The sequence below is a fragment of the Lissotriton helveticus genome (genome assembly GCF_964261635.1).
Source record: "Lissotriton helveticus chromosome 1_1 unlocalized genomic scaffold, aLisHel1.1 SUPER_1_unloc_52, whole genome shotgun sequence".
Taxonomy (NCBI): Eukaryota; Metazoa; Chordata; class Amphibia; order Caudata; family Salamandridae; genus Lissotriton; species Lissotriton helveticus.
In genome coordinates, this window is record NW_027611695.1 from 1,209,363 (window position 1) to 1,230,422 (window position 21,060).

General features: G+C 47.5%; 1 pseudogene across 1 annotated transcript in view; it reads left to right on the forward strand.

Annotated features, from left to right (window-relative positions):
• The first annotated feature begins 1,962 nt into the window (after positions 1-1,962).
• Positions 1,963-21,060, forward strand: part of LOC144806191 (uncharacterized) — a 129,116-nt pseudogene continuing 110,018 nt past the window's right edge. The window contains exon 1 of the transcript XR_013605720.1: positions 1,963-2,001. The product of XR_013605720.1 is annotated as an uncharacterized LOC144806191 (transcript). The remainder of the gene's footprint in view (positions 2,002-21,060) is intronic.

Sequence of the window (21,060 nt, forward strand, 5' to 3'; positions counted from 1 at the left end):
TCCCTTCCTATTCAATTTCATCCTCCTCCCCCGAACTATCCATGTCTCCCTCTTCTGGCAGTGGCTCACACAAATCCCCCCTATATGTGTTCCATTGTGACCACAATTTGTTCCACTTACGCGGGTTGGCTCTCTGTTGGTATACCGCCCGCTCCCAGCGTAGGTTTTTTGATGATCGGTGATATCCAGGCTTGTTTCCACTTGGAGGGGATTATAGCTGTAGAGAAAGATTTGTAATGATGTCTCGCAGGGGGCCTAGAAGAGTTATGTCAGCTTCTCTGAAGGTTTCAGGTTTGAGAGGGTCTGCCGGTGAGCCAGACTTGATTTTATTACAGATTTTAGTAAAATCTTCTGAGCTTAGGGCCGGGATGTTAGCGAGGTTGGGTCTGCTGGGGTCATTGGATGGGATGAGGTCAGAGGTGGAGGGAAAGGTAATGTAGATTTTCCGAATTTTTTCTAAGAAAAAAGAGGCCATGTTATCACATAATGCGGGTGAGGTGTTAGGATTAGCCACTGTTTTTTTAGCAGTGAGTTCTTTAAGAATTTTAAAGATAGTTTTAGAGGCATTATGGTGTAGTAGGCTGCCCTGGTCCTGCATATGCTACGGTGGTAGGTGTTTTGCGATTGTGTGTACAGAGTTTTGAGGGCGGGGTCATAGTTTTTCCTCCAGCATCTTTCGGCTTTTTTGCACTTTTTTTTAGTGCGGAGAGTTCCTTGTTGTACCAGGGACTGGAATCGTGGGCGTGAGCTTTGATCCATTTAGTTGGGATTAGGGTATCTAGGGCTTGGTTAATCCACTCGCAAAATTTGTCGTATTCATGATCGGGGTCTCCGCTAGGTGGGGGGGATGAGTAGTGAGGAGTGCATGGAAGTCCTCTATGTGGAGCTTCCTCCAGGGTCTTTTTCGAACCTGCTGAGTGGGCTTAGTAAGCAGGATGTTCTTGCAGGGTAATAACATAGTTACTAGACAGTGGTCAGTCCAGGTCATAGGGCTGGGCGTTTCGACCTGCGCATTAATTATGTTTGTAAAAATGGGGTCCAGGAGATGGCCGCCACTATGGGTAAGGCCCTGTATAAGTTGGTCTAGTTGAAGGGCCTCCAGATCAGCTAGTAGAGTATTGATCTTTGAGTCTCCCTTACAGTCGAAGTGGATGTTCAAATCTCCAATAATAGTGAAGTTGGCAGTTTCAGTGATCTGTGAGCATAGGTACTCGAGGAGTGAGTTAGTGAATTTAACATCCGTTCGTGGTGGCCTATATATCAGGAGTCCTACCATGCTAAGCTGGGGATTGATGTTGATGTTATAGCGTGCACACTCGCTATCTTTAATATCTGCTTTAGTTAGCTGGCACGCAAGATGCGATCTAGTCATTATGGCAATCCCACCGCCTCTGGAGTTTCTATTGAGCGTGTGGGTGGTGTATCCTGTAGGGGTGGCCAGATTAAGGACAGTGTCCATGTCATCTTGAAGCCACGTCTCGGTGAGAAAAAGAATGTCGAGGGCATGGTTAGTGACTAGATCGTGGATTTCGGCGTGATGTTTTGACATAGATCGAACGTTCAACTGGCCAATTTTGATCACTGAGGGCTTGGCAACGGTACGGGATGTTTGTCGATCTGGATTTGAAAGAGAGAACCCACATAAGCAAGCTTGGGGCGCATTTGTGTTGGCCGGGTTGAGGTTGGAGCATCCTAGCTTGGGATGATGTAGTTTAAGTAGCTCTAGTTTAGAATACATTATCTTACCGCTTTGGTAAATGTCAGGGTGTCTGGCGTCTGGCGCTTCCTCAGCGCGGACGGGCGCAGACGGGCTTACCACTGGCGCACCTCCGGCGCGCCATCTACGTGCCCGCTGCGCTCGTCCACTGCGCTTCCGAGGTAAGCACATGATTTATAGTGGCGGATGGCAGATGTAAGGGGGCATGGCCTCGCGAAGGGGGCGTGGCCTCAAAGAACGCCGGAATGGCGGCAGCGCTGAACTCCGCTGCACAGCCTGAGCAGGTGAGACAATGCCCAGAGTCAAAGTGCCGGGAGGGGGAGTGGGGTGAATAGTCCACAAGGTTAAGTGACTCTCAAAGTTTTAAAAGATATTTAAAAGTTACACAAACACAGCTCCCGGCTTTCCGCCTCAGGAGACCTTACATACATCAACCGGCGCTTGTATTCAGCGCCTTAAGTATGTTCGGCGGTGGGCGTGGCCTAAATAAGGGGCCGTGGCCTCGCGAAGGGGGGCGTGGCCTCAAAGAACGCCAGAATGGCGGCAGCGCTGAACTCCACTGCACAGCCTGAGCAGGTGAGACAATGCCCAGAGTCAAAGTGCCAGGAGGGGGTGTGGGGAGAATAGTCCACAAGGTTAAGTGACTCTCAAAGTTTTAAAAGATATTTAAAAGTTACACAAACACAGCTCCCTGCTTTCCGCCTCAGGAGACCTTACATACATAAAGGCGCCGTTAGTGTCTGGGGTGGATTACAGAGCCACAAGGTGGAATCAAGAGTGAGATAAAGGAGCTGAGAGTGGCTGGTGGTGGATTAAAGAGCCATGAATCAAGAGTGAGATAAAGGAGCGATCCTTGACCCTGATCCAGGCAGGTCGCTCCCCACGCCGCACAGCTCTACCTGTCTGTGCCCATGTCCCTGATCTCGCTGCTGCTGCGAGTTCAAGATCCTCCTCCACCCACAGGCTCCCTCCTGCGCCTCATCCCTGTTGGCCCAGTGGTGAGCCGTAAGTATCTGTGTGTTCGCTCTTTTCCTTTTTCCCTGTTATTTGTCTGCTGTTGTATTACTTTTTGCGGTATCTGTTCCCCACTGTTGTATTACTTTTTTGTATTCTGCTGCTGTATTATTTTGTGCCCACTGTTGTATTCCTTTTCTTTGTATTCTTTGCTTCTGTTCCTATTTTTCGCTCGGTAGCTCTCCAGCATTCCAGTCTTCCTCTCCCCTTCCCGCCGATGCGTCCCCTGCTCCTCCCTCCCACCTCCCCTTCTAATGACGGCCGTACCGAAAGCACGCCAAATGCAAACCTGCCTGCGCTCGTCCGCGCCTGGACCGCACCCAGCGCCAGATCACCTGGCCACCCCGAACGCCACTACAATGCCAGCACCCTCCATGCACTCAACACCGGCCGATTATACACCTGCTACCTGGCCACCCCAAAGCGCACCTAAGGATCCTTCTCCTGCCGGAGCTGCAGCTTCACCAGCCTTCAATACGCCACCACCTCAGATGCATATTACTCAACACCGGCTCTGCCCGCAAGCACGCCATTGAACTCTGGGACCTACCCGACTCATTCTCTCCGGACAATACCTTCCTGGCGGAGACCTGGATGAACCCCTACCCTTCACCCGACATCGCCATAGCCATCCCGGACGGCTACAAGATCACCCGCAGGGACCGTACCAACAGAGAAGTAGGAGGAATCACCATCATCCACAGGAACACCCTCAGAATCTTGACCAGCACCGACAACACTCTCAGCGCCGCCCAACACCAGCACTTCCAGATCCACATCGACCCCAATACCACCATCAGAGGAACCCTTGTCTATAGACCCCCCCGGCCACAGTGCAGCGACTCCATCCTCGACTTCGTCAGCACGCACGCCCTTGCATCCAAGGACTACATCCGCTTCGATGACCTGAACTTCCACCTCAACAGCAGCTCTACCACCCTGCTCGACAACCTCGACAACCTCGGACTCAAACAGCTAGTCACGACTCCCACCCACTCTGCCGGACACATGCTCAACAGCATCTTCTCCGCCAGCAACTATGTCACCTTCAATCACACCACCAAACTCCACTGGACCGACCACCGCTGCATCCACTTCACCTTCAAGAAACCCACCATGCACCACCACACACACCGGACCCCACGCTGCAGCTGGAGCAAAAGTCACCAAAGACCAGCTAATCGCCACCCTTGCCCGAAACCCACCAACTGACACCACCGACACCAATACTAAACGAAACACAATGGTTCAGCACTCCACAGTGAATAATAATGAGCCAATAAATTTTAAAGAATTTTTCCTTATTCCTTATTTTTCCTAATACAGAGAATGATTGACCGTTCCGAAATGGCGTCTATAAATCGGACTTAGTTACACGATCATTTCCCTTTGTATACAACGGACATGCCTTCATTCCTAACTTAGAAAAGTACTTAATCTTGATGAACCGTTCCCTTTAACCTCTTTAAAAGACAACTATTTTGTGTGCCTTAATCGTACTACATATATATATGTAGACTTCAAGATGGCGACTCTAATCGAGTGGTCTCGTTACCACTTGGAAGTTGATCAATCACAGCTGAGTGCAAATTGCGGGATATTTAAACCCGCGATTCTGAGATGAGTGCGTATCGACTTTTCCTGAAAGCAGTGACGTGTGAAGGATGATGACACTATTTTTAAGTAAGTGAGGACCTTAAGGGTGGGGATGTATTTTGACTTAAAACAGGCTCCACCTATAGTAGACTAGTCTTTAACTTTGCCATGAGCATTATATATTATGAAATAGAACCAATCTTGGGAGCACTTTGCTTCATTGTTGGGGGTCTCTATTGCTTTGGAATCCAAAGGTCCTGTTTAAATAATTGCTTCCTTTGGTACTCTATTTTTTATCTAGAATGGTCTTTAACGTGCATTTATGTGCTGGCTCGGGGTTACAAATTAGAACCGAATTCACCACGAACGGAGCTTGCTTAACAGCAAAGCGATATGTCTTGGAACACAACTCTGTTAACACTGAGTGTTCCCACTGATTTGGACTCGAGTAGTATCCTTTTATAAGTGGTTGTTTGAGCACAGGCCTCTTATATTTTATGATCGTTTTGTAAGTCGCGGACATTCTGGAATTGAAAACATGACCGGTGAAATACTAGTTGAGGGCGGTGTGAATTGGTGCACCCGGGGGATCTCCTGGAGCTTGGTTGCCCGTGTTTTGATGCGGGTCCGCCGGCGGCGGTGGAGCACGTAATATGCTCTGTGGCCGCTGGTGGGACCCTTGTTTGATCGCGGGTTTCTTGGGCTCTTGGGACTGTCCGTGATGCTCGGAGGAGCAGTGCACCCTACATCTGGTATTTCCTGATCCTTATCATTACCTTATGGGTAACAACACACGTTTGGTGGCTCAGTCCTTCTCTATGCTTTTAACATAAATATGTGTAGGACGTATAATGCAAACAACGTCTATACACAACTTTATTTATTGATCCTTTTACAAAGGGGGATTACAAGCGCCACAATGACTGGTTGAGAAACCTTGAACAATCCAAGGAACCCGTTGTTGCTAAACATATTGTAGCAAATAATCGAAGGACATACAAATAACATATTGACAAGGTATGTAGAAACCTTATTGTTGAATACTGGGACAATCATAATGTCCATAAAATATCAGTATGATTAAGAAGAACATTCCTCTCTATACACTAGGTGGCCATCCCTGCACACTTTTGCGTCTCTGAACCATTACATCCGTGAATGCACCTATTGGTCGTTAAAATCAACAGTTGACATCTATTCACTACCTTTGGTAAGCAATGTTTTAAAATCTGAAATCAGAATAACGTAGAAAATTCTAGGATCAACATAGTATCTACTTGATAAGTAAACATAACATACATATGTATGATTAGCTCCTTCCCATTGGAAATGTAAAGTTAAAGAAATATGTAAATAGGCTCTCTTTCTCTCCTTCTGTTAAATTCTGAAATATCACTGTGCTCTGATGTGTTTTGTAAAACGAATATGAACATGTAAGGAAATCCATCTAGTAGGTGACTCTAGTCCGCTTACAAAGCAAAAGTCTAATTTTTTAAACTTGTACTAAGTAATCATGTATTTGGAAGTTATGGTGAATTGAAGTAAAAAAATATGTTTCTTATCTGTAAATAGTGGTTTGTAATATGTATATTTCTGTATATTTAATTTTGTTGCCTTGAAGAAGTCCTCTGGACGAAACGCGTTGGCTACGCTGAGCATGAAAAAAGAATTTTTTAAGCCCTACTGAACGGATTTTCAAAATGTATTGGCTCATTATTATTCACTGTGGAGTGCTCAACCATTTTGTTTTGTTGTGAAATTTGGGGTGAATGCCCTGGGAAGCCTAGGCGTATGTGGCTTCAGGTTCTTGGCACCCATACTCATTGTACACAAGAGACCAAATTGTAGATAGGTGCGGTCATATTGCTTTTTACCCTTGATGCTTTTTTGTTGTTTAAACTGACACCAATACTGCTACCCGCAACCTCAGGCAATGGATCGACGACTGTGCCAACACTCTCGCCCCGATCAAGAAACCCTCAAACAGATGCACCAACAGAAAAGCCATCTGGTTCACCGCTGACCTCAAGGCATCTAAGCAGACCTGTTGAAGGTTCAAGATGAAGTGGCACCTCGAACAGACACCGGACAGCAATGCAGCCCAAAAGAGTGCCATCCGCAGACACCACTAACTCATTCGAACTGCCAAAAGGACTTTTTTTTAAGGAACGCTTTACAACAACGCACACAACAGCAAAGAGCTCTTCAACATCATGAAGGAACTCTCCAACCCCAGCTCCAACTCCAACAACATCCTGACAACACGTGCCATCGCAAGACCTATGCGACTCCCTAGCCACCTTCTTCCACTGTAAGATCGCAGACATCCACAACAGCTTCAACAACCAGGCCCCCCAACAGCCACCGACACCTCCGACTCACCGCCCCCAGCCACACCAACCCCCTTCTCTCCTGTACCCATGTCAACGACGACAACACCATTAAAATCATGAACACCATCCACTCCGGCTAACCATCAGACCCCTGCCCGCACCACATCTTCAATAAAGCAAGCTCCACCATTGCACCCCATCTCCGGCATGATCATCAACAACTCCTTCGAGACCGCCACCTTACCGGAGAGCTGGAAGCAGGCAGAGATCAACGCCCTACTCAAGAAATCCAAGGCGAACCCTAAGGACCTCAAATACTTCCGGCCCATCTCCCTACTCCCGTTCCCAGCAAAAGTAATTGTGAAGATTGTCACCAGGCAACTGACCCTCTTCCTCGAGGAGAACAACAATCCTGGACCCATCCCAATCCGGATTCCGCAGTGACCACAGCATCTAAACTGCCTTCATCGCCGCCACCGATGACATCAGGAACCTGCTGGACAATGGAGAAACCGCGGCCATCATCCTCCTGGACCTTTCGGACGCCTTTGACACCGTCTGCCACCACACCCTACGCACACGCCTCCACAACGCAGGGATCCCCGACAAAGCCCTGGACTGGACCACCTCCTGCCTCACTGGCAGAACACAGAGTGTCCGCCTCCCTCCGTTCCGATCTAAAGCCACCAAGATCATCTGCGGCATACCCCAAGGATCATCCCTCAGTCCGACACTCTTCAACATCTACATGGCACCTCTCACCCACATAGCCCGATCGCATGACCTCAACACCATCTCATATGCCGACAACACCCAGCTGATCATCTCCCTCACCAAGGCCCCCACCACTGCCAAAACCAACCTCCCCGAAGGAATGAAGGCCGTCACCGAATGAATGAAGAACAGCCGCCTGAAACTGAACTCGGACAAGACCGCTGCACCCTGTCCACCTGGGACGACGCCTGATGGCTGGCCACACTGGGAGCTGCACCGACTCCCACTGACCACGCACGCAATCTGGGATCCATCCTGCACTCATCACTGTCAATGACCCAGCAAGTCAACGCTGTATCCTCCTCCTGCTTCAACAGCCTCTGCATGCTTTGCAAGATCTACAGATGGATCCCCACCGGAACAAGAAGGACAGGCACCCAGGCCCTCGTCACCAGCAGGCAGGACTACGCCAACGCCCTCTACGCAGGAACCTCGACCAAACTCCAGAAACAACTACAACGCATACAGAATGCCTCTGCAAGCCTCAGCCTCGACATCCCCCACCACAGCCACATCACATCCCACCTGAGAGACCTGTACTGGCTCCCCGTCAACAAGAGGATCACCTTCAAGCTCCTCACCCACGCATACAAGGCACTCCACAACACCAGACCAGCGTACCTCTGCAGACGACTCAGCTTCTACACCCCGAACCGCCAGCTTTGCTCCGCTGACCTTGCCCTCGCCACCGTCCCTGTGTGGGTGAAATACCCCCTCCATCCTCAGACCCCATCCACTGAGTGAGAGACCCTTGTGTGGGTGAAATACCCCCTCCATCCTCAGACCCCATCCACTGAGTCAGAGATCCCTGTGTGGGTGAAATACCCCCTCCATCCTCAGACCCCCTCCACTGAGTGAGAGACCCCTGTGTGGGTGAAATACCCCCTCCATCCTCAGACCCCCTCCACTGAGTGAGAGATCCCTGTGTGGGTGAAATACCCTCTCCATCAGACCCATCCACTAAGTGAGAGACCCATGTGTGGGTCACACCTGATGGTTCTTTCTCATGACTTTATTGAGACTACAACCTGCTTCTTTCCTTGTTTTATGAGTGAGCCTCTGAAGGGGGTGATGGACAAGAAATCAACAGGGAAATGCAAACCCTGATGTGGTGCAAAGCAGCAGGAGAGTGTTGATTGTCGGAGGTAGCTATTGCGGCGAGGTCCGGCCCGTACAATTGCTGCTCCTTGAGAGGTATCAGTTTTCTTCATAGTGTACTTTACATTTTATTAATAGCGCTAGCGCGCTGCCAGTGCTGCCGTTGCTAATACTTTCAGTGCCAATTTGTGACCTGAGTTGTTTGTACTAAATAGTAAAAGGCTGTGCTGCTTATTCGCAGCGAAACCCTCTTCTATGCAGTCCCGGCTATGTTTTTGCTTACTGGAGTGGCATCGTTCAATAAGAATGGAAAATATCTTCAATTTGTAGCGTTGCTTAAAAAGTAAAAATTTCTTTAATTACAAATTGTCCTTGATTTATGTGCTGTACGACGTTCCTGTTGTGCGCTCTCTTTCATTATGTAACTAGCGTGTGTGACAGAGCTTTTTTATTTTTTACAAGACATGCGAATACATTGTAGGTGTCTTATTCCATTGTTGTAAAGATAGAGGCTTCATTTGTCACAATTGTCTAAGCCAGTGGTTCCCAAATTTGTTTGACCTGTGGCTCCCTTAACCTAATCGGCAGTTGGCTGTGGCTCCCCACCATTTTTTTATCGGTGGGTGGGTGGTATGCACCTCCTGTTATCTTCCTTAAAGTAATTGGGACGCATTCTTTCACTCATCCAACCATCCGTTCTCTCATCCATCCACCCTTTCACTTCACTCATCTATCCATCCTTTTGTCCATCTACCCCTTTCACTCACTCATCAATCCTTACATCCACCCTTTCACTCATCCATCATTCACCATTTCACTTATCAATTCAACCATCCATAGATTCACTTGCCCATCATCTACCCTTTCATTCATCCATCCTTCCATCCTTTCACACACCCATCCACCAATTCACTTACCCATCAGCTGCCCTTTCACTCATCCATCCATCCTTTCACACACCCATCCACACTTTTACCCATCCCTCTACCTTTCCACCCATTCATCCATCTATTTACCTTTTCTCTCATCCATACTTCCACTTATTCACTCATCCATCCATCCTTTCTTTCATTATCTATCCATTTCCCCTTTCATTCATGCATTCATCCTTTCAGTAATCCATCCAGCCATTCAGACATTCCTTCACTTATTTACTCACCCACCTTTCCACATTATGAGCTGAGCCTTTGTCTGCAGAGTTGCAGGCAGAAGAGGCCTATCAAGAACAAACTACAGCAAGGGGTGGGGTGCAGTGGGGGAGAGTTCACTATGCTCCTGCACATAGGCAGACTGAAAACGTAGAAGTCATGCATGATGCACAGTGCCAGGATGTGAGGTTACTGTAACATGGTGTTGTTTCCAGGGCTTTAAGCGGTGTAAAAAAACTGGGGGGTCTCTTCAAAGGGGGTGTTGGATGTAATTAGGAGCACAGTTTAAAACACCTAGGCTAAAAATCTGCACTTAGCATAGTGTTGCGCCCGACTGGTGTTATGTTGTTTCTGTCATTGCATCCAGATATATAATACAGCAAGTATCATTGCACCAACAACAAGCCAGGACTATTGGCTTTGTCAATGGTTGCTAGTTCCTTAAAATAAAAAAGCAGCAAACATGGCTTTGTTGAATATAATATTGAAAATACTTCAGTTCAAAAATGATGAGACAGTGAAAGAACGATAACCTGTTCTTTTAAACTTATTTCACAGGCTTCTTTAAATGAAGTGTTCTCTAACATTGCAGCATGGGCGTTGTACCTTTTATATAACAGAATGCCTTGCTCTACACTGAGGTAGGAGGCCGCCACCACATGCTTGAACACCCCTGGCTGCCCCATTGTCATTCTGTACGTGGCAATCAGCCCCATACAGAATTTCAATGGGCGGGAGGGGCTGCCCTTGTGCTCCTGGAGGAGTGCGAGGCGGCTCCAGCAGTGGGGGTGAGGCCTCTCACAGGGGAGCAGCGCTGCTCACTGTGAGGGCCAAAATGACAGATAAAAGTGGTCACCCTGCTGTGCGCGACGCCCCTGGCATCTCATTACGGCGCATTGGGGTGCCGCGGCGCACAGTTTGGGAACCACAGGTCTAAGCTATTCAGCTAAGTTGTGCCAATGTAGCTTTGTTTTTAGACTGAATTAATCTATTTAGTAAACAGGTTCTCTTGGTTTCTTCTAGCGAACTTAATTCAGCATAGCTCACGTGCTCAGTATCTATGTAGTAGCTCTCCGTGACAGCAACTTCTGAAAACAAATCTGTGCAGGGCCCTTCTGTTCATCTGGGCAGTGTGCGGGCTCTGCATTCACATCATAATGTTATGCAATTATTTCATAACCTGTTGCAGAGGCCTGCTTGGGAATTGTTTAGCAGTGATACGAGTGTATTTAATACCGAACCTCTCTTGTTTTGAAACATACTCCGGTTCTTATCTACATGACTGCGTTTTTGTCTAAACGATTGCATTTTATTTTCATGGGCTGTTTCTTTAGTACATTGTGGCGTCTCAAGGTCACCTAAAAGCGATCATAGGAGTTCTGTACTTTGTTTTCATGTTACACCTGACCTAGCGCTGTAATCCGTACTGGAGTGTGCACGCGCCCTGCTCTCCACATGCGGCCTAAGCAGAATATTGCTTGTAAGACCTGAACTCTTCTGTTTTTATAAACACCAAAACAAAAACCTTTTTTGGAAAGCAGTATGAAGACGGAAAAGGGAGAAATGGTCCCTAATACTTTCACTGAAATTATGAAAATGTCACACATGCAATCTGAAACCTTGGCAGCTATGGTTTGGGGATTCACTGCCCTGTCAAATATAAAGAATCACCCCCAGGAACAGGAACATTAGAAACGCTGCTCAGCCTCATTGCAGCAGCTGTGTCTACATTGCACACATTGAATGAAATACAAGTCCTCATTTCAATTCACTCCTGAATATCATGTCTGTTCCTTTGCAGAAGTTTAAAAAATTAACACATTGCTGGTATTTCACTGAGGGATCGGGCAGAGCTGGCATGAGGGTCTGAATCTGAGGCTCCTCAAGAGCACACCATGCAAGGGCGAGGCCTGCCCTTGGACTGTGAGTATCTCACCCATATCTATGTGTTTACAGGCACCAATGCTTGTTTCCCATACGAGACCCATGTCTGTGTCTTTACAGGAGCCAATGCTTGTTTCCCATAACACCCACGTCTGGGTGTTTACAGGAGCCAATGCTTGTTTCCCATTACACCCACGTTTGTGTCTTTACAGGAGCCAATGCTTGTTTCCCATAACACCCACGTCTGTGTGTTTACAGGAGCCAATGCTTGTTTCCCATAACAGCCACTTCTCTGTGTCTTTGCAGGTGCCAATGCTTGTTTCCCATAACACCCATGTCTGTTTCTTTGCAGGTGCCAATGCTTTTTTCCCTTAACACCCATGTCTGTGTGTTTGCAGGTGCCAATGCTTGTTTCCCATAACATCCATGTCTGTGTCTTTACAGGTGCCAATGCTTGTTTCCCATAACACCCATGTCTGTGTTTTTACAGGTGCCAATGCTTGTTTCCCATAACACCCATGTCCGTGTGTTTACAGGTGCCAATGCTTGTTTCACTGCTGGAGGCGGCGGTTTCATCAGCAGCCACCAGATGGCGCTCCTCGCTTGCTGATGAAACCCTCGGAGCTGCACATGGGATGGAAGGAGAAGGGTTTCCTCTTCCAGGTCAGCGGCGGCAGAGACAGCACCAGCAGCAGTGGTGACATCACTTCCTGTCTCTCCCCCCTGTGTGCAGCCTGCTGCCGAAGAGGAAGGAGCCCTGTCTGGTGAGCAGTTACCTTCATCTACAGACCCTAACAGACCCCCAGATCTGCCCCCCTCAGACCCCAGATCTGCCCCTGCCCCCCTCAGACCCCAGATCTGCCCCCCCCCGACCCCAGATCTACTCCCACCCCCCCACCCCCTCCCCCCAGGAGGAGGAGAGAGCCTGGACACGTCTGCGCAGGTCTCTGCTCAGGTAGGAGATTGTCAGCACCTTCTGCTGTGTTTGTAGAAATAGACTGAATAATCCTGGACCTGTGCGCTGCATCTTACTGCACTGTGAAGAATCTACACACTGCACTGCATCTTACTGCACTGTGAGGAATCTACACACTGCGCTGCATCTTACTGCACCATGAGGAATCTACACACTGCACTGCATCTTACTGCACCATGAGGAATCTACACACTGCGCTGCATTTTACCGCACCATGAGGAATCTACACACTGCATCTTACTGCACCATGAGGAATCTACACACTGCACTGCATCTTACTGCACCATGAGGAATCTACACACTGCGCTGCATCTTACTGCACCATGAGGAATCTACACACTGCGCTGCATCTTACTGCACCGTGAGGAATCTACACACTGCGCTGCATCTTACTGCACCATGAGGAATCTACACACTGCGCTGCATCTTACTGCACCATGAGGAATCTACACACTGCACTGCATCTTACTGCACCATGAGGAATCTACACACTGCGCTGCATCTTACTGCACCATGAGGAATCTACACACTGCACTGCATCTTACTGCACCATGAGGAATCTACACACTGCGCTGCATCTTACTGCACCATGAGGAATCTACACACTGCACTGCATCTTACTGCACTGTGAGGAATGTACACACTGCGCTGCATCTTACTGCACCATGAGGAATCTACACACTGCGCTGCATCTTACTGCACTATAAGTAATCTACACACTGCACTGCATCTTACTGCACCATGAGGAATCTACACACTGCGCTGCATCTTACTGCACCATGAGGAATCTACACACTGCACTGCATCTTACTGCACTATAAGTAATCTACACACTGCACTGCATCTTACTGCACCATGAGGATTCTACACACTGCGCTGCATCTTACTGCACTGTGAGGAATCTACACACTGCGCTGCATCTTACTGCACCATGAGGAATCTACACACTGCACTGCATCTTACTGCACTATAAGTAATCTACACACTGCGCTGCATCTTACTGCACCATGAGGAATCTACACACTGCGCTGCATCTTACTGCACTATAAGTAATCTACACACTGCACTGCATCTTACTGCACCATGAGGAATCTACACACTGCGCTGCATCTTACTGCACCATGAGGAATCTACACACTGCGCTGCATCTTACTGCACCATGAGGAATCTACACACTGCGCTGCATTTTACTGCACCATGAGGAATCTACACACTGCGCTGCATCTTACTGCACCGTGAGTAATCTACACACTGAGCTGCATCTTACTGCACCGTGAGTAATCTACACACTGCGCTGCATCTTACTGCACCATGAGGAATCTATACACTGCGCTGCATCTTACTGCACCATGAGGAATCTACACACTGCGCTGCATCTTACTGCACTATGAGGAATCTACACACTGCGCTGCATCTTACTGCACTATGAGGAATCTACACACTGCGCTGCATCTTACTGCACTGTGAGGAATCTACACACTGCGCTGCATCTTACTGCACCATGAGGAATCTACACACTGCGCTGCATCTTACTGCACCATGAGGAATCTACACACTGCGCTGCATCTTACTGCACCATGAGGAATCTACACACTGCGCTGCATCTTACTGCACCATGAGGAATCTACACACTGCGCTGCATTTTACTGCACCATGAGGAATCTACACACTGCGCTGCATCTTACTGCACCGTGAGTAATCTACACACTGAGCTGCATCTTACTGCACCGTGAGTAATCTACACACTGCGCTGCATCTTACTGCACCATGAGGAATCTATACACTGCGCTGCATCTTACTGCACCATGAGGAATCTACACACTGCGCTGCATCTTACTGCACTATGAGGAATCTACACACTGCGCTGCATCTTACTGCACTGTGAGGAATCTACACACTGCGCTGCATCTTACTGCACCATGAGGAATCTACACACTGCGCTGCATCTTACTGCACCATGAGGAATCTACACACTGCATTGCATCTTACTGCACCATGAGAAATCTACACACTGCGCTGCATCTTACTGCACCATGAGGAATCTACACACTGCGCTGCATCTTACTGCACTATGAGGAATCTACACACTGCGCTGCATCTTACTGCACCATGAGGAATCGACACACTGTGCTGCATCTTACTGCACCATGAGGAATCTACACACTGCGCTGCATCTTACTGCACTATGAGGAATCTACACACTGCGCTGCATCTTACTGCACCATGAGGAATCTATACACTGCGCTGCATCTTACTGCACCATGAGGAATCTACACACTGCGCTGCATCTTACTGCACTATAAGTAATCTACACACTGCACTGCATCTTACTGCACCATGAGGAATCTACACACTGCGCTGCATCTTACTGCACCGTGAGGAATCTACACACTGCACTGCATCTTACTGCACCATGAGGAATCTATACACTGCGCTGCATCTTACTGCACCATGAGGAATCTACACACTGCGCTGCATCTTACTGCACCGTGAGGAATCTACACACTGCGCTGCATCTTACTGCACCATGAGGAATCTATACACTGCGCTGCATCTTACTGCACCATGAGGAATCTACACACTGCGCTGCATCTTACTGCACTATGAGGAATCTACACACTGCACTGCATCTTACTGCACCATGAGGAATCTACACACTGCGCTGCATCTTACTGCACCATGAGGAATCTACACACTGCGCTGCATCTTACAGCACCATGAGGAATCTACACACTGCGCTGCATCTTACTGCACCATGAGAAATCTACACACTGCGCTGCATCTTACTGCACCATGAGGAATCTACACACTGCACTGCATCTTACTGCACCATGAGGAATCTACACACTGCGCTGCATCTTACTGCACCATGAGGAATCTACACACTGCGCTGCATTTTACTGCACCATGAGGAATCTACACACTGCGCTGCATCTTACTGCACCATGAGGAATCTACACACTGCGCTGCATCTTACTGCACCATGAGGAATCTACACACTGCGCTGCATCTTACTGCACTGTGAGGAATCTTTGCACACTCTTTGCCCGGCTGTCTCTGTTAATTTGTTGACTTGCACAACCCTATCCCTATGTCTGAAGTATGTACCACAGTTAGTTGACTGTCAGTGCTACCCTGCACCCCGTGCCTCTTCTCTCCCTTTGCCAACGTTTCCATCTCTCAAACTAAGCAAAAGCTTCATTCATTGCAATAGTTTCCTGTGGCATAGGTTGGCTTGTGGCATTATCTGCTGAAGAGATTGTGTGTGTGTGGGCACAGACCTTGGGTCGGACAGGGTGCAGGCTTGTCAAGCAGTGGAACTTACGTGCCTGTGTTTTTAATGTACCTCTGCAGGGGGAGGTGTGTCTGCAGGTTGGGTGTGTGTACCTGAGTCTAGGGTAGGGTTGTCTTTGTAGGCTTTGTATGTGCCTTTATGAGGCGTGTCTACAGTGTGTCCATTTGTTTGCATGGTGTCTGTCTTGGCACATGTTGGCGGGGCTGTCAGTCACTCTTCCTGGCCTCTCTTCTCTGTACAGACTTCATCAGGTTCACCGGCTGAAAAGAAGGTCTGCTCTGTGCAGAATAGTCGGGTACTACTCGGCACACCACAGACGTCTGAGCAACGTCACCTGTGAAGTTCTACTTCTTCTCCATAGTTTAGAAGAGTTAGCCAGGTTTGAGTGAGACTTGAACCTGCCCTCCAAATGTGTGAGTGACCGAAGCCTCCAGGATCACATGTGTGACAATGCTACAGAGGGTTGCTGCACTCTCCCATCATGCGTCGATGAGGAGTGTACTATGATACAGGAGCCTATGTGAAGGGTCCAAGAGACTCTTGAAGTCGTTCTGCTCTGCTTGTCACTTCAGCAGGAAGGGAAGAACAAGACGAGTGAGCAGAAAAAGCAAGAAAAGGCCAGAAAAGAGAAGTAAGAGTGAAACTGAGAGAAAAACGCAAAGGGTAGAGCAAAGTAAATAATAGATATTGGCAAAAATATGAAAGAAATAGTTTGGAAGGGGAGGGAACCAGAGTTCGGAAAGAATGGCAGTAAAGGGGAAATATTGAACATTATTTATGAATTCCAAAAAGTTGAATTGTATGCGCTAAAAATGTGATTTAAGTGCCATGTGATTGTGACTCTTCAAGAGGTATAATTGTAATTTACTGTTGAGTGGTACCAATACTTGAACCGACTTTAGTGCTATGAATCTTGGGTTTAATCCCAGTCACCAAACAGTGTAAATGTGCCAACTGGAGGGATCCGTGTATACTCCTACTGGTTACCAATTTCAACTCTAGTGATAGTTAAGGGGTCCCAGGTTCCAACCATCCTCCCGTATAAGTGGGTTAATGCACATACTGCATAGATTGTGTTACCTTTGTATGACATGTACCTAATAAAAAATACATTGAAAAGTACACCTAAATAAAACCAAGTTTGCACCAAGACCTTCTCATGCTGTCTCAACTCCAAACATGTTTTACTATCACAATGATCTATGAATGTGTCTGTTATGTCAGTGCCTACCATTAACCATCCTCCCCGCTTTTCCCCTCACACAGTTTTCCTTTCCCATCTTTAGCGCCTTGACGCCTACGGGTAAAGTAGCGCTATCCAAATTCTCCCTCAACTCAACTCAACTCATGTTGCATCTATTATTTAGGTAGTGAGTAGGACAAGTGGATTTCTCTAAAGGGTAAGTCGATTCCTGTATGAATCTGCCCTTTGGACAAACAGATTTTTTAAATAATTCCCCACCCCTGTAAGGGGTATTTACAGATATGTAAGGTGCACTGAGTATTTCTCACAGTACGAATATGTTTACACTATAAGACATATGTGCGTTTTGCCCTGCTTTTTGCTCACACCATGAAGGGTATGTACTTTCTCTTGAACTTTTCACACACTGCACCACTTATTACTGACTCTGTGAGTGGTTTTAAATAAATGAGTGGGTGTGTGACCATTGCACTGTGTTCCATATTATCAAGTGAGTGGAGACAGCTTTCTGGTGTTGCTCAGGAGCCATTTTAAGAGTTATTTCAGAATCTTCAGGGTGTGGAAGTAGACACGTCCTTGACCTGGGGAGACCTGTCCAGCTTTTTGTTGCTGATGATCCCTAGGTTACTGGCGTGCGAGCTGGGGTGGGAGTATGTCCTCGGGTGCTGGCCGTCAGGTGGAGTCCCATGGACAGGTGTTGTTTCCAAAGATCACCGCTTCAGTCTTGTCAGTGTTGAGTTTGAGGCAGTTGGGAGTCATCCAGGTGGCTACTTCCATCATGTAGGTGGTGCACTTGTTCCTTGTGTTGTGGGTTTTGTCCAAGAGGGACAGTATGCGTTGTGTGTTGTCGTTGTTGGAGAGGATGTTGATGTAGTGGGCACAGATGATGTTGGCCGGTGGGGTTATGTAAGTGTTGATGAAGGTCCTGCTGAGGGTTGAACCTTGAGGTGCTCCGCAGATGAGATTTTCGGTTTCCAAAGAGATTGGCGTCAGGTTGACTGTCTGAGTTACTTTTGTCAGGAAGGAGCAAATCTATCTCTATCAGGTCCTTAAATCCCGATCTTGTGAAGGCGCCCGATGAGGATGGGGTGTGGTGCCACGTGAAACGCCGCTGAGAGGTGTAATATGATAAAGGCCTCACACTCCTCTTTTTAGGATCATGCAGATGGCGTAGGTGGGTGCAGCGAGGGCTGATCCTGTGCAGACATACAAACTGGCAAAGCAAGTCATGTATGTGTAATTCTATGCATACATGACTGAAAATTATAAAGTGTCAAAACATTTACACCTGGCAGGTATGCTTTTGTGGATCGCTGTCCTGCATTAAAGCAGCCATCAGCAACTTTCTGACTGGGCACTGAGACGCTTGTTGCTGAAAAACTCACTTAGATCACTTTGGCGGGTCCTATTGTTGCTTAATCTTTTCGTTTTTGGCAAGGATGATTTTTTTTTAGATGTCTATACCTTGAAACGCAGTAGCAGGGACCTATGCTCCCTTTAGGCTGTGCGCGTGTTCAGTATCGCATGCAAGAGCGCCTTCAAATACGTGACGTCAGTATGCCTGTTGAGCAAGCCTGGTTTTAGGGTTGTGCAGTGTGTTCAGCAATTTTAAGGAAAATGTCAAAATGACTCTGGTGATTAATGTTCCTGCATGAGAGAGATGGAACTCTGTATAGTGGCAGTTTTGAGTTTTTATAAAGTAGTGTAGAGGGTTAATACGCCTGCGGCAAAGGACGTGTACCATGCAAATCACAGAGCTGAATTTATGTGGAAGGCTCAAGTGGTTACTGCTTTTGTCACAGAGATTTTTTTGTTACTTGCAATTCATAGCTCACAATCCTAATATAGCACAGTGACCTATGAATTATCGAAGAGCTGCATGAAACTGCATGGTATAGGTTAGAACGTTCTGCTTTTTTCCCGGGCTTTCATTATCCTAATGTTGCTAAAATGGTTTTCTTGGGCAGAAATAGAGTCTTATTAGTAATGCTAACCCCAACCATTTGAGCCAATCCCAACCACTGTAGCCAATCCCAACCACTGGAGCCAATCCCAACCACTGGAACCAATCCAACCACTGGAGCCAATCCCGCCAATCCCAACCACTGGAGCCAATCCCAACCACTGGAGCCAATCCAAACCACTGGAGCCAATCCCGCCAATCCCAACCACTGGAGCCAATCCCAACCACTGGAGCCAATCCCAACCACTGGAGCCAATCCGAACCACTGGAACCAATCCCAACCACTGGAGCCAATCCCGCCAATCCCAACCACTGGAGCCAATCCCAACCACTGGAGCCAATCCCAACCACTGGATCCAATCCCAACCACTGGGGTATGGTTTAAATCCTGAGTTTGTGCTTCTCCAGACTAAACACTTTTTATATACTGATATACACACATTTGAGTCATTATCTCTGTATAATGTACATGTGCCACGTAAAGTGCTCTGACACCATACTCTGGTATGAGTAGTGCTTTACAACAAATTCATGGTGTGTGAGAGAGGGGCGCTTGAGAGATGGAGTACACTGTTGGAGGGTGGTAGTGAGTGAATCTATCGCTAAAAAAGATTGACAGGTGCGCCAGCACAGGCGCTATGAAAGCCATGTGTTGCTCATCCTAGAGACATACGATATATACCATGAGCTCAGTGTTTGACAGGGCTGCCTTTTAAGGATATCTCTAGTCTCATTTACATTAATAAGTCAGTTGGCCTTTTTTTCCTTCAAACAAAATGTTCTTAAACACTTTGCATAAGGGTTTAATAGTGCCCCCTTAATTGATAAGTGAATTCTTTGAATATATGATTTTTTTAAACAAAATATATAATTTTTTTATTTAAAATTGAATAACTGTTTTTATCTTAATGTAAAATTATCACTGTACTTGGCGTCGATCCAGATCGGGCCCTGCGCTTCGGTCAGCAGCCACAGCTAGAGCTGGAAATGCACAGCTCCAATTCTTGTTAGGGCTGTGTGCCTCTGTTTGGAAGGTGTGATCAGTCAATGTTGAAAAATGTGTGTTTTGCCTGGAAACAAAAAGCATTCACCCAGACAAACAAGTGTTTAGTCCATGTCAGTCAAGAACTCCAGATTCCTGCACTCCTCCGGCTTTTAGCCGATATAACTGAAGAGCGAATAAAGACAGCTGTTCAGTATTTAAGGCCACGGGGCAATAGTGGAGTAGGTCTGATCAGGCAGGCCAAGCTTAGAGCACCCCTAATATGTCTAATCCACTGCAGAGGCTCCAGTCCCAGCCTCTCTCCTGAGGGTGCCCTCAGCTCAGCCCCTCCTCACTCTGTCACCCCTTTCACCTACTGTCAGCAGCATCTCACTCATGCACTACCTTCCCTCCACTCCTCGTAGTCAGTCATACTCAAGGGCATCGTAGAGGGGGTAGGACTCATGTGTGTGGTCTTGGGAAGAGTTTCAGCATCTTGTGGCAGCGCCAGACCTGCAGAGGGCAGGTTGGGGAGTAGTGAGCCGGATTAAGGAGAATTTTGGGCTCGGGATGTTAAGCAAGCCTTTCATCCTACTGAGGTCGATGTACGCTTTTGTTAGTGTCATGAGAATGAATAGCCAGGCATACCCATGTAAAATAGAGTTCCAAGAATCAGTCTGCTCTCACTAGCGGACACCAGGTGTCAGACTGGATCCGGAAATTTTTGCGTAGCAGTACCCTTGCGCGTCGGTAGGCGTCGTCTGCGTCGTGGGCGCTGTGATGATGTCGTCGGAGTACTTAGACGCCGCCTCCGCGTGCTGAAGTCAGTTCTTAGACACAGCTTTTCCGCGCCAGAAACGCAGAGCTATGCTAAAACCAACACTGGTGCCATTGAAACTAGGGCCCTGAAAGGGGATGACCTTAACCCTAGATATTGGTTCACAGAACGGGTAGGATGGGTGGGTCGGTAAGGAATCTATCACTAACTAATGTCTCTTACAGATATATCGTTACACAAGTACTAACTTGTGCATCTGAAAGAGTCACGTTACCTTAGAATAGATACCCCAGCAATA